The following is a 12509-nucleotide window of genomic DNA, read 5'->3' on the forward strand; positions in this document are numbered from 1 at the left end:
CAAATGGAAGAGGTGTGAGCAATTCTAGAAATCGTCAAAATAAATAAGTCCCCTGGGTTGTGTGGGTTTATGCTACAATTCTCTGGAAAGCCAGGAAGGAGATTGCAGACTGTTTGGCTTTGATCTTTATGTCGTCATACTCTACAGGAATCGTGCTGGAAGACTGGAGGATTGCAAATGTTGTTCTCTTATTCCGGAAGAGGAGTGGAGACAATCCTGGGAATGATAGACCAGTGAGCCTTGCTTTATTTGTGGATAAAGCAGTGGAAAAGGTCATAAGTTATAGGATTTAACATCATCTAGAAAGGAATAAGTTGCTAGGGCTGGTAAACATGGTTGTGAAGGGTAGGTCGTGCTTCAGAAACCCGATGGAATATTTGAGAAGGTGGACAAACAGCTGGACGAGCGTAAAGTGGTTGATGTGGTGTATGTGGATTTCAGTAAAGCATTTTATAAGGTTCCCCATGGTAGCCTATTTCACAAAATACGGAGGTATGGGTTTGAGGGTTGTTTCGTGATTTTGATTAGAAGTTGGCTAGTTGACAGAAGACAGAGGGTGGTAGTTGATGGGAAATGTTCATCCAGAGGTTCAGTTACCACTGTGGTACTGCAAGGATTTATTTTGGTCCACTCTGCTTTGTCATTTTTTTAAAAATGAGCTGGATGAGGGTGTAGAAAGATGGTGTACAATTTATTTTGTAAATAAATTCATTTCTATTTCTGCCTTCTGATCCAGAGATTGTTCCTGAATTAACCAATACTGACTGTTCTGTTATAACAGAGGAGTCCGCATTATCAAACTCTGCTGTGATCTCCCACATCCACTGACTTTATTCCTCTCTCAGCTTTTACCTGAGCCTGAACAAGTTTGTGTACAATTTCAGCATTCTATTTTAAAGTGAATGGAGTTTCTTCCTAATTGTCATATCTGTATTGCAACCTCGATCTGTATCCCTGCCTCAGACACTCTGCTTCTGAAAACATTCATCCATGTCTCGGTCACCTTCAGTGTCAACTGTTCTAATAATCGTCTTACTGGCGTCTCACTTTATAGTCTCCATAACCTCATTTTATCCTCAACTCTGCTGCGTGTTCATCAACACACGGAGTCTAATTCATTTACCACCCCTATAATTATTGACCTACAGTTGCTTCTGGTGCGGGAATATCTCATTTTAAAGTTCTCATTCTTATCAGTGTCTCTGGCATCACTTCTCCAATTAGTCTCATTCCTCAAATCATTTCTCATAGACCCTCAAACGTGTTTTCCCTTCCAGATTTGTGCTTAAAATTAATGTGTTTCTTTCTGTTTCCCTCCTTGACCATGATTTGAGCCCCTGTACAGCTGGTGGCACTGTGTCATTGCTTGTATTTTCATTTACTTCCCAAAGCGTCACACGTGAAGCTCCCTGTCAGACAGGGATATCAGCAACTTTGACTCATGACTTTCACAATTCTTCTCTGTCAATCAATTGAAACTCCATGTTAGTCATCTTCAGCTGATCATACTTGAATCCACATGAGGAAACTCCTTGAAAGTTTGAGAAGGATCAGGCATGAATTACAGACTTTTGGACTGCAGGTACAAGGAGTGGTTAGGAAGGCAAATGTAATTTTCTCCTTCATCGCTCAAGGCGTTGAGTTGAAAAGCAGAAAGGTAATGTTGCAGCTGTGCAAGGTGCTGGTGAGATCACATCTGCAGTACTGTGTCCAGATTTTATCTCCGTACTTGAGAAAGGATGGCACTGGAGGGGGTGCAGAGGAGGTACACTCCGGCATTGGGTTGGCTGGTGATCTATGAGGAGAGACTGAGTAGATTGGGATTATATTGATTGGAATTCAGAGGAATGAGAATTTGAGAAACATATAAAACAATGAAAAGAATGGATCATACAGAAAGAGAGAGGATGTTTCCACTAACAGGTGAAGCTAGCATAAGAGGCATAGCTGGAAGATTAGAGGAAACTGATTTAGGACTGAATTTGGAAAGAATGTCTTCACTCAGAGGGTTATTAATCTGTGGAATTCCTTGCCCGGGAAGTAATTGACGCTATTCAGGAAACTGTTTTAAAATAAGGTTTTTTTTTCTGACAGATAGAGTTCATTGCAATAAAGTGTGAGGTCTAACACTTCAGAATGAATAATAAAAAAAAACAAATGATTATTTATATGGAGAGAAACTGTGACAACAAAAGACCAGCGCAGAGCAATTTGGGTGTTGTGTGCGTGCAAGGTCGGAGAAATCATAAGGATTGATCAATTTCTAGAATAGGATCATGTGTATGCCAGGGCATTGTGGAAGGAAAGATATGTAGGTTGGAGAGTTGGGCTGAGAAATTGCAGATGGAGTTCAATCCTGTCAAATGCGAGGTCATGCATTTTGGAAGATACAATTCAAGAGCGAATTATACAGCAATTGAAAATGTCAGAGGAAAATTAATGTACGGAGAGATTGCTGGGTGTTCAAGTCATTTGATCCCTGAAGGTGGCATTGCAGGTCAATCGATTTGTCAAGAAGACGAATGAAATGTTTTCCATCATCAAACGAGGTATTGAGTACAGTATTTGGCAGGTCATATTACAGTTCAATAAGACTATGTTTCAGCATTATATTTGGTACGTTTCTGGTCGTCCACATTACCAACACGATTTAGATGATTTGGAGAGAGTGCAGAATAGGTTCTTTAGGATATTACCTGATATGGAGGGTGCAAGCTATGAAGAGAAGTTGAGTAGATTAGGATTATTATCATTTGAAAGATAGAGGTCGTGGAGGGGGAATCTGAATGAGGTCTACAAAATCATGAGAGATATAGATAGGGTGGATAGCAAGAAGATTTTTAGTGGCGAACTGAATTTCTAGGAGCCATGAGATTGGATCTGTTGATGGGAGGTATATGTGGTAAATTCATTATGCAGAGGGTGGTGGTTCCTGGAACGCGTTGCCAGTAGTGGTATTATGGTGGACACAATCGTGTCATTTAAGACCTCTCTAGACAAATATATGAACGGGCAGGGAGTAAAGACATACAGATCCTTAGAAAATATGCTTTGATAGAAGAACTGGGTCGGCGCAGGCTTGCATGGGTGAATGGCTGTTCCTGTGCTGTAATATTCTTCGTTATTTTTTCATTGATCTTTGTTCTTTGAAACTATGGGAACCCAGCAGATATAGTTGAATCATTTATACACACAATTAAATTACTGGAGGACTGGAAGTGAGTACGACTGCATCTTTAGAAAGGCTGGAAGGAAAAGCGTGGAAACGATAGTCTGTGTGTCTGACATTGGTGACGAGTATGTTGTTGGAAGACATTCTGAAAGATAAGATTTACATGACTGGAAAGGGAATGGCTGATTTGTATTGGTCAGAAAGGTTTTGTATGAGAGGAATCATGTCTTACAAACATGATTTTAGTTTGTTTTAAATGAAGTAAACAGAAAGATTGATTGTAGCAGAATGGTAGATGTTGTTTAAATGAACATTAGCAAAGCCTTTGATTAGGTTCTGCATGGTAGATTAATAAATAAAGTTAGAGCACATGGGATTGCGGGTAAGCTTGATAACTTGATATAAATTCGGTTTTACAGAAGGAGACAAAATAGAGGATTTTGCTTTGGCCTGGAAGCCTGCGACAAGCAGTGTTCCATAGGGATCAGTACTGGATGGACTTTCATTTGTCATTGATGTAAAAGGACAGGATGATAATATCGAAGGCATGGTTGGTGCATTTACAGATGACACCAAAATTGCTGCTATATTGGGCAATGAGACAGGTGTCTGCGATTGCAAGGAGATATTGTTCAATTAGTTCAATGGATTGAGGAGTGACAGATGGAGATTAGATAAAGTAAATGTGAGGTACTGCATTTTGATAAAACAAACAAGTGCATGAAGTACATCTCATAATTATACGACCCCAGGTAGTACTTTAGGCCAGAGAGATCGAGGGATTTTGGTACATAAGTCTTTGAACTTTATATCAAACGTGGAAAAAAGGATTTTAGAAGGCATTCAGTCCGTTTGCCTTGGTCGCCCAGACGTTTCACTACAGGTGTCGGTATTTCATACTGAGGTTGTACAGGGCATTGATAAGGCCTCTTTTGGAGTACTGAGTCCAATTCTGATCACTCACTCAGAGGAAGGACAATATTAAGCTGATTAGGATTAAAATATATTTCCCGGAACGTTGCTAAGAATTGAGGGATTGGGGTATAAGGAGAGATTGAATCAGATCATATGTTTGATTCCCTGGACCGCAGAAGATCCAAGGGGAACATTATAAAATCATGAGGTATATTGATAAGGTGAATGGCATGTTTCTGTTCCCTCGGATGGAGGATTTCTAAAACAGCGAGAATATTTTAAAGTGAGAAGAGAAATATTTCAAAAGTACTTGAGTGGCAATTTGTTCTTACATAGAGATATTAGTGTGTGTAATGCACTTTCAAAGGAAGTGGTGGGTGCAGGTACAGTTACAACATTTGAAAGATGTTTGGGTAGGTACAAGAATAGGAAATGTTTGGAGGGATATGGGCCAAACTTAGGTTGGTAGTATTAGTTGAACAAAAGATGTGCTTCCATGTTGTTCGACTCTGTGACCATGATTCTTTTGCTTTTTATAAAAAAAAGTTAATGACTTTCCAATATCTGTGTCAAAGTGAATACTTATTCTTAAAATGGATTTCCTAGTTTTAATCTCCCATACAAGAGGGAATGTCCATCAGGTATTCACCTGATGCACGGTTTTCAAGATCTTGTTTAGTGCAGGAGAAAAATCACTTATACAGAGACCTAAAATGCATATCCTTCCTAATACAAGGGTTTCAACTCAGAATCAATAAAGTGAAGTACCTTTGGAAGTTTCTAAATCAAATGATTTTTTTTTTCCCGGAAACCAAAATAACTTCTGATAACGGAAATAGACTGATCCCTGGAGCACTCACTGGCTTCAGTTTCACAAGAAGAAAATCAAAATAAAACTCTACTCACAATGCCCTGCTGTAAATCATGACCAAAAAAAACAGTATATCTTGGAAAATATCAGCGGAACTGGCAACTTCTGTGAAGAGAAATCAAACTATCTTGATAAATTATTTTATCCTGGGCTCTTTAAAGTTAATTCCAGGCACAGGTATCGAGCAATCCTCCAGAGCAACTAGAGCAAATAGTTTGTGAGGCCTTAGTTTATTTTTCTTAAAGTTTGAACAATAGAAGCAGCCTCAATGAGTACAGTCAAGCTCTCATAGAACCAGGGCGTATAGTCGGTAGTTTGCAGCAGTTGTAGCCGGGATCTCAACAGGGTTGGAAACTGTACTACATGTCGCTGGCTGCTACTCTCTCTGAATTTTCCCTTCTGGGTTGCAGGAGTTGCGTTGCCCTGCAATTTGTTTTTCTGCATTTTTTGCCCAGGGTGTATTTATGAGCTGTTCCCACATTGGAACAGTAACTGTTTAGTATTAAAACAATTCTTTAAGTTTGGCTCAGTTTTCCAATCGAGTTAAGTTATTCCACGTTCATCTTGCTTTGATTATACTTTTACTATTGTGTTCGAATAATTTGTGTTTTGCGTAATGTCAATTCGTTTGATCAATTGAATTGGATCTGGAACATGGCACCTTACATTTACTTTTAAATAAGAAAATGTTAGGGTCCAGATTAACATCTTAATCACTTTTCAGAGTTCTGATCTCATCTGTAACAATGTGTAATGGGATCGCTCTTATTTTGGGAACAGTAGATTAATTGAAATGGGGGATAATACCTTGTTTCCTCGTTTGTTTAAAATGATGTAATATCAACTACTGCTGGTTCACCAACTCCACTGTGCAACCAACAGGTTTCATCGAATCCGATCAGTGTGGAATTCAGTCCATCTAGTTCACACTGACCTGCCATAGAATGTCACACAATCATTTCCATCCCGGTAACCCTGTGTTTCACATGGCTAATCCATGTAAGCTCCATATCCCTGGGCATTATGGACAATTTAGCATGGTCAGTCTACCAAACCTGCACATCTTTAGACTACAGGAGGAAAGTGGAGAGCTCATCGTTTGTTTGAGAATGTATCAATTACTGCGAATCACTCACATTGTGCGGCTATGCGATGCTTCACAGAATAGCCTTGGCAACAGAAAGGAGTTTGTCTGATCCCTTGCAATGTTGTCTCTGAGATATTAGAGAAGGAGGTGGACATGTCTGGCATTGATCTGCTGGCACATTGGGTCATTGAGAATGCTTTCGCACTTATCATTTGTCAGAGTGTAGAGCAAATTAAATGCAAGTAGTAGAACATGCAATGAAATTATCTCGTCTCATTCCATCAATGGTTCACTGAAGACAACTGCTGTGGAAACACTCCTTAATATGTGCACTGTTTGTCATTAATACCTCCCAAAGACAAATTAATTCTACATGGCAGAGGGGGCCCAGACATTTCTCTATATAAGCCCCAGTACAGCTGCAATCCTCTCCACACCCCTCTAGAGAGAGACTGCATGCATGTGTGTGTGAGTGTGTCTGTGTGTATTTCTATTGATGTTGCTGTTAGCTTGTATGATGCTGTGACCTGCTGCCCACCCTCTCTGACTAAATTCCAGACGGTTTTCACCCTCCATCACTGTCTATGCAGTGGAGTGGAGAGGCCAGCAGAATGTCGAATTCCATCACATTAAGCAACGCAGGGATCATCAGACCAGTCTCACACAGAGATACACACAAATGCTAATTCGCACAGTTACACACTCTAATACATACACGCAGATGCAGACATACGAATAAATGGGCATGCGCTCACACACACACACAGACAGACACACAGATATACTGACACGAGACAAACATGGGAGTCGATCGGTATTTCTCTTTCTCTGTGATAAATTCTCACTATTTCACCCACTCAGTAAGGTGTGCCACATTGTTTCTATTTCTCTGTTTGCAGCATGACTTTTTTTTTTCTCTGGGTCTTTGGGATGTGTGTTGTTATTTTTGACGCTCGTTTGCTATCAGTGTATGCCTTGATCACACCAGTGAGTCTGTCAGTATTTCAATTGTTCTGCAGGAGAAAGTAAGGACGGCAGATGTTGGGGATCAAAGCTGAGCGTGTGGTGCCTGAAAAGCACAGCAGGTCAGGCAGCATCCGAAGACCAGGGGAATTGTCAGTACAGGTATAAGACCTTCATCAGTCCTGTCTGTAATCCGAATTCTATCCTGGCGTGCTTTGCTTTTCCAGCAGCACACTGTCGGCTTTGATGACCAACATCTGCAGTCATTACTTTCTGACTTGCTCTACTTTTGCAGCGCCACATTCTCTTTCAGTTATTTTGACTGGAGTCTGACACTATGGCAACTTCGATGCTTGTTGATGTCGCCAAACCTGGAAGAATTGCAAAGTATGTGGAGGGCAGTGTACTACAACAACAACAGGATAACGCCAACTTGTTGTAGATTTCAGGTATATTTCATCCGACAATCAACTCAGGACATTATGAGGTGATGTACTATGGAAGGAAAACAGGCTGTACAGTTATAAACGGGGTGCAGGAGCAGAGGGACCTGGGTGTATTTGAGCACAGATTATTGAAGATGTCAGGACAAGGGAGGAGAGCAGTAACTTTCTTAGTTTCAGTATCTGAGCTTTTTACAGGAGGAGTGTAGGAGGGAGTCTCCGTGCTCCCTTCCTGGGAGGTGGTGGTGACGATGTGTTATGAGCCCACCCTCCTGCCCACCAAGACCGTGGGTATTCTATTTGTACCAGCTCCATAAAAAAGCGAGATGGCATCAGGGCCAAGGTTTCTAAGTTGGAATGGGGAAAACGGAACGGAGCTGCCAGCAGGTTTAACGTGAGAATTACCTTTCACTGAACCTTGCTCCTCACTCGGTCCGTGGGACATGGATGTTTCAGAATCTCCACACGAGGCACCCCGTCCTCTCCGGCTCATACCAGGGTACTCCCCACATGGCGGGGGGAAGGGTCTAATGGAACAGATGTCCGGCACTCCACCACCCGGCTTGGCCCTTCCTGTCCTATTCCAGCCTTTTTCTCCTGGATTGGGAGAAAGGGAGTGAGTGAGTGAGTGTGGAGCCTGCTGATCGTACTGCTCTAGGTGGGGGGCGACGGAATGAAGAGGTTTTCGGTCCGGGTCTGTCCACAGTGTTGTACACATGCAGCGTTCTTAATGTAGTGGGTATACTGGATTTGAGAGAAGCAGAGAGAGACAGAGAGAGGGAAGGTGTTGCACGCAATAGTGAGGGTGATGGCACATGAGCCTTGCTCGGGGTCGGTGCTATCACAGAAATACAGTGAGTGTGAGGGAGCAGAGACAATACAGTGACCCTTATCCTGACAGAGCAGGGATAGTTATTAATGCTTGTCCTGTATTGCTGGACAGTTCTTCAGACCGCAGATACTACACTGAGCTGGGTGGTGAGCTCAGACCATGCTCGGTAGGTCTGGTGGTGTGGCCCCCTCTGGGAAGAGAATGGTCCTTCTCTGTGCTAGCCCATTCACTAGGACCTCCATACCCCTGTCGACAAACCGTGGTGTAATTGCCTCTTATCTGCCATGCTTGGGGTAAACTGTGCAGGGCAGCTCTGAACTGAGAAAGGTCAGCCGTGTGCCCCTTGGCCTTTTAAAGATGGCACCAATGCCAGGGATCACGGAATATCCGTGGGTATCCAGACGATGGCGAGTACCCCCAGCCATGATGGTTGTTAGAATCGGGCTGTTATTGAATGAGTGGGACACCATGGGGTGGGATGGGTAGTTAATGAAGTGAATTAGATAAGTTAGCACCAGGAAACTAGCTCAGCCTCGTGTAGACGATCCCTCTGTCACGCTCAATGTAAATGCCACTGAGATAAATTATTGTTAGATTCAGCCCAATGGGTCGAAATCTGTTCTGACCCAACTCCCACTTACAAAGCTGCAGAACAAATGTTAATCCAAAACGCTCCTGAAATCACACAAATATTCTGTTCCCCCATCATTCCATGAAGCACTGGCTCATGTTACAGGATACTGTCGAAATGTCGGCATTTCAGCATTCTGGAAACTGTGATCACATCCTTCCATTACATTAGGAGAAAGTGAGGACTGCATGGTGAGAACGTGGGAGGCTCACTGTGTTGAATTACCTATTCCTTTCCCAATGTTTGTATGCAGTCTGTGGGAAAGCTCTGTCAGTGTTATCACAAGCTCTCAGATGTTAGGAAGGGGGTCTCTGTAGGGTTGACAGGCCTGTGTTTAAATTTTCCGATGCAGAAGTTAGTGCCCAGTGTTCTGACCGGTTTTATCCTTTAAAACCTGGAAGCAGTTTGATACAATTGAATGCCTTGCTTGGCTGTTTCAGAGACCATTGAAACCTGTGTCTGGAGTCGCTTTTACGTCAGACCAGGAAAACACAGGAGATTCACTTCTTGAAAGTACATTGGGGAAACAAATTGCTGTTTCCAATTGACATTGGGTTCAAGGTCATTATTACTGACACCAGATTTTAGATATCGATATTTTATTAACTGTTATTAACGTCCACCAGCTGTCAGAGCATTAGCCTGGTCTGGATTAGTAATCCAGTGACATTTCCATTGCCACACAGGGAGCTATTGCAAACCACGCTGAGCAGTTTATTTCTGTGCTGCTTGACAACTTTGTCAAACAGAACACCCAGCCATTTGACTGTCATGATGGAATGGAGGGGGTGATGTTGGTCATACTGTAATTATTCTCTTCTTAAGGGAGTTGTCAAAGTTGTGCAACTTTCTACATTGCCAGATAGATGTCAGATTTGGAACTGGAATGAAACAGCTTCCCCAGGGACACGGCTTGTTGTACATTGCCTTTGTCATGTCTACTGTGTTCAGGATGTTTCTTCATGTCACATAGAGTAGCATACCACTGGTCACAAGCCTCCAGTTTGAAAAGCAACCCTCCACTGCCATCAGTAATTCTGTGGGCATATTGATGAGGTGAGTTAAATCATTGAATCAACACTTCTGGCTGAGTATTTACAATTTGTCTCATTGCCCAACACCCTTTAACATAATCATCTGAATCCTCAGGAAAGGCTGAGGATCTTGGGGCTGTTTTGATTGGAGAAAAGAAGATTGAGAGGTGACTTGATAGAGGTGTACAAGATGATTAGGGGTTTAGATAGGGTTGACCATGAGAACCTTTTTCCACGTATGGAGTCAGATATTACGAGGGGGCATAGCTTTAAATTAAGGAGTGGTCGATATAGGACTGATATTAGGAGTAGATTCTTTACTCAGCGAGTCGTGAGTTCATGGAATGCCCTGCCAGTAACAGTGGTGGACTCTCCCTCTTTGTGGGCATTTAAACGGACATTGGATAGGCATATGGAGGAAAGTGGGCTAGTGTAGGTTAGGTGGGCTTGGATCGGCGCAACATCGAGGGCCGAAGGGCCTGTACTGTGCTGTATTTTTCTATGTTCTATATTCTTTCTATGTTCTTTCCAGTATGTGCTACCTTCTGTGTTTAGAGTGAATACATGTCACTCTTTTTATCTCCCTGACTAACAGTAAGAACTCTTTAGTGTCAGTGATGCCAGCTTTATGTCATTTCAGAGACACGGAAATTGTGCCATAGAACATAGAACATAGAACAATACAGCACAGAACAGGCCGTTGTTGTGCCGAACTTCTGTCCTAGATTAAGCACCCATCCATGCACCTATCCAAATGCCGCTTAAAGGTCGCCAATGATTCTGACTCTACCACTCCCACGGGCAGCGCATTCCATGCCCCCACCACTCTCTGGGTAAAGAACCCATCCCTGACATCTCCCCCTATACCTTGCACCCTTCACCTTAAATTTATGTCCCCTTGTAACACTCTGTTGTACCCGGGGAAAAAGTTTCTGACTGTCTACTCTATCTATTCCTCTTATCACCTTATAAACCTCTATCAAGTCACCCCTCATCCTTCGCCATTCCAACGAGAAAAGGCCGAGAACTCTCAACTTATCCTCGTACGACCTATTCTCCATTCCAGGCAACATCCTGTAAATCTTCTCTGCACCCTCTCCAAAGCTTCCACATCTTTCCTAAAGTGAGGCGACCAGAACTGCACACAGTACTACAATTGTGGCCTAACCAAAGTCCTGTACAGCTGCAACATCACTTCACGACTCTTGAATTCAATCCCTCTGCTAATGAACGCTAATACACCATAGGCCTTCTTACAAACTCTATCCACCTGAGTGGCAACTTTCAAAGATCTATGTACATAGACCCCAAGATCCCTCTGTTCCTCCACCTGACTAAGAACCCTACCGTTAAACCTTTATTCCGCATTCTTATTTGTTCTTCCAAAATGGACAACCTCACACTTGGCAGGGTTGAACTCCATCTGCCACTCCTCAGCCCAGCTCTGCATCATATCTAAGTCCCTTTGCAAACGACAACAGCCCTCCTCACTGTCCACAACTCCACCAATCTTTGTATCATCTGCAAATTTACTGACCCACCCTTCGACTCCCTCATCCAAGGCATTAATAAAACTTACAAACAGCAGAGGACACAGAACTGATCCCTGCGGAACTCCACTTGTAACTGGGCTCCAGGCTGAATATTTACCATCTACCACCACTCTCTGACTTTGACCGGTTAGCCAGTTTTCTATCCAATTGGCCAAATTTCCCCCTATCCCATGCCTCCTGACTTTCCGCATAAGCCTACCATGGGGAAACTTATCAAATGCCTTACTAAAATCCATGTACACTACATCCACTGCTCTACCCTCATCCACATGCTTGGTCACCTCCTCGAAGAATTCGATAAGACTTGTAAGGCAAGATCTATCCTTCACAAATCCGTGCTGGCTGTCCCTAATCAAGCAATGTCTTTCCAGATACTCATAAATCCTATCCCTCAGTACCCTTTCCATTACTTTGCCTACCACAGAAGTAAGACTAACTGGCCTGTAATTCCCGGGGTTATCCCTATTCAATTTTTTGAACAGAGGCACAACATTCGCTACTCTCCAGTCCCCTGGTACCACCCCCGTGACAGTGAAGACGAAAGATCATTGCCAACGGTACTGCAATTTCCTCTCTTGCTTCCCACATAATCCTAGGATATATCCCGTCAGGCCCGGGGGACTTGTCTATCCTCAAGTTGTTCAAAATGTCCAACACATCTTCCTTGTTAACAAGTATCTCTTCTAGCTCATCAGTCCGTTTCACACTCTCCTCTTCAACAATACGGTCCCTCTCGTTCGTAAATAATGAAGAAAAGTACTCATTCAAGACCTCTCCTATCTCTTCCGACTCAATACACAATCTCCCACTACTGTCCTTGGTCGGACCTACTCTCGTTCTCGTCATTCTCATGTTTCTCACATACGCATAAAATGCCTTCGGGTTATCCTTGATCCTATCCGCCAAGGATTTTTCATGCCCTCTCTTAGCTCTCCTAATCCCTTTCTTCAGGTCCCTTCTGGTTATACTGCATCCCTCCACTGCCCTGTCTGAACCCTGTTTCCTCAA

This window comes from Hemiscyllium ocellatum, unplaced genomic scaffold, assembly GCF_020745735.1.
Source record: "Hemiscyllium ocellatum isolate sHemOce1 unplaced genomic scaffold, sHemOce1.pat.X.cur. scaffold_169_pat_ctg1, whole genome shotgun sequence".
In the NCBI taxonomy this organism is placed as follows: domain Eukaryota; kingdom Metazoa; phylum Chordata; class Chondrichthyes; order Orectolobiformes; family Hemiscylliidae; genus Hemiscyllium; species Hemiscyllium ocellatum.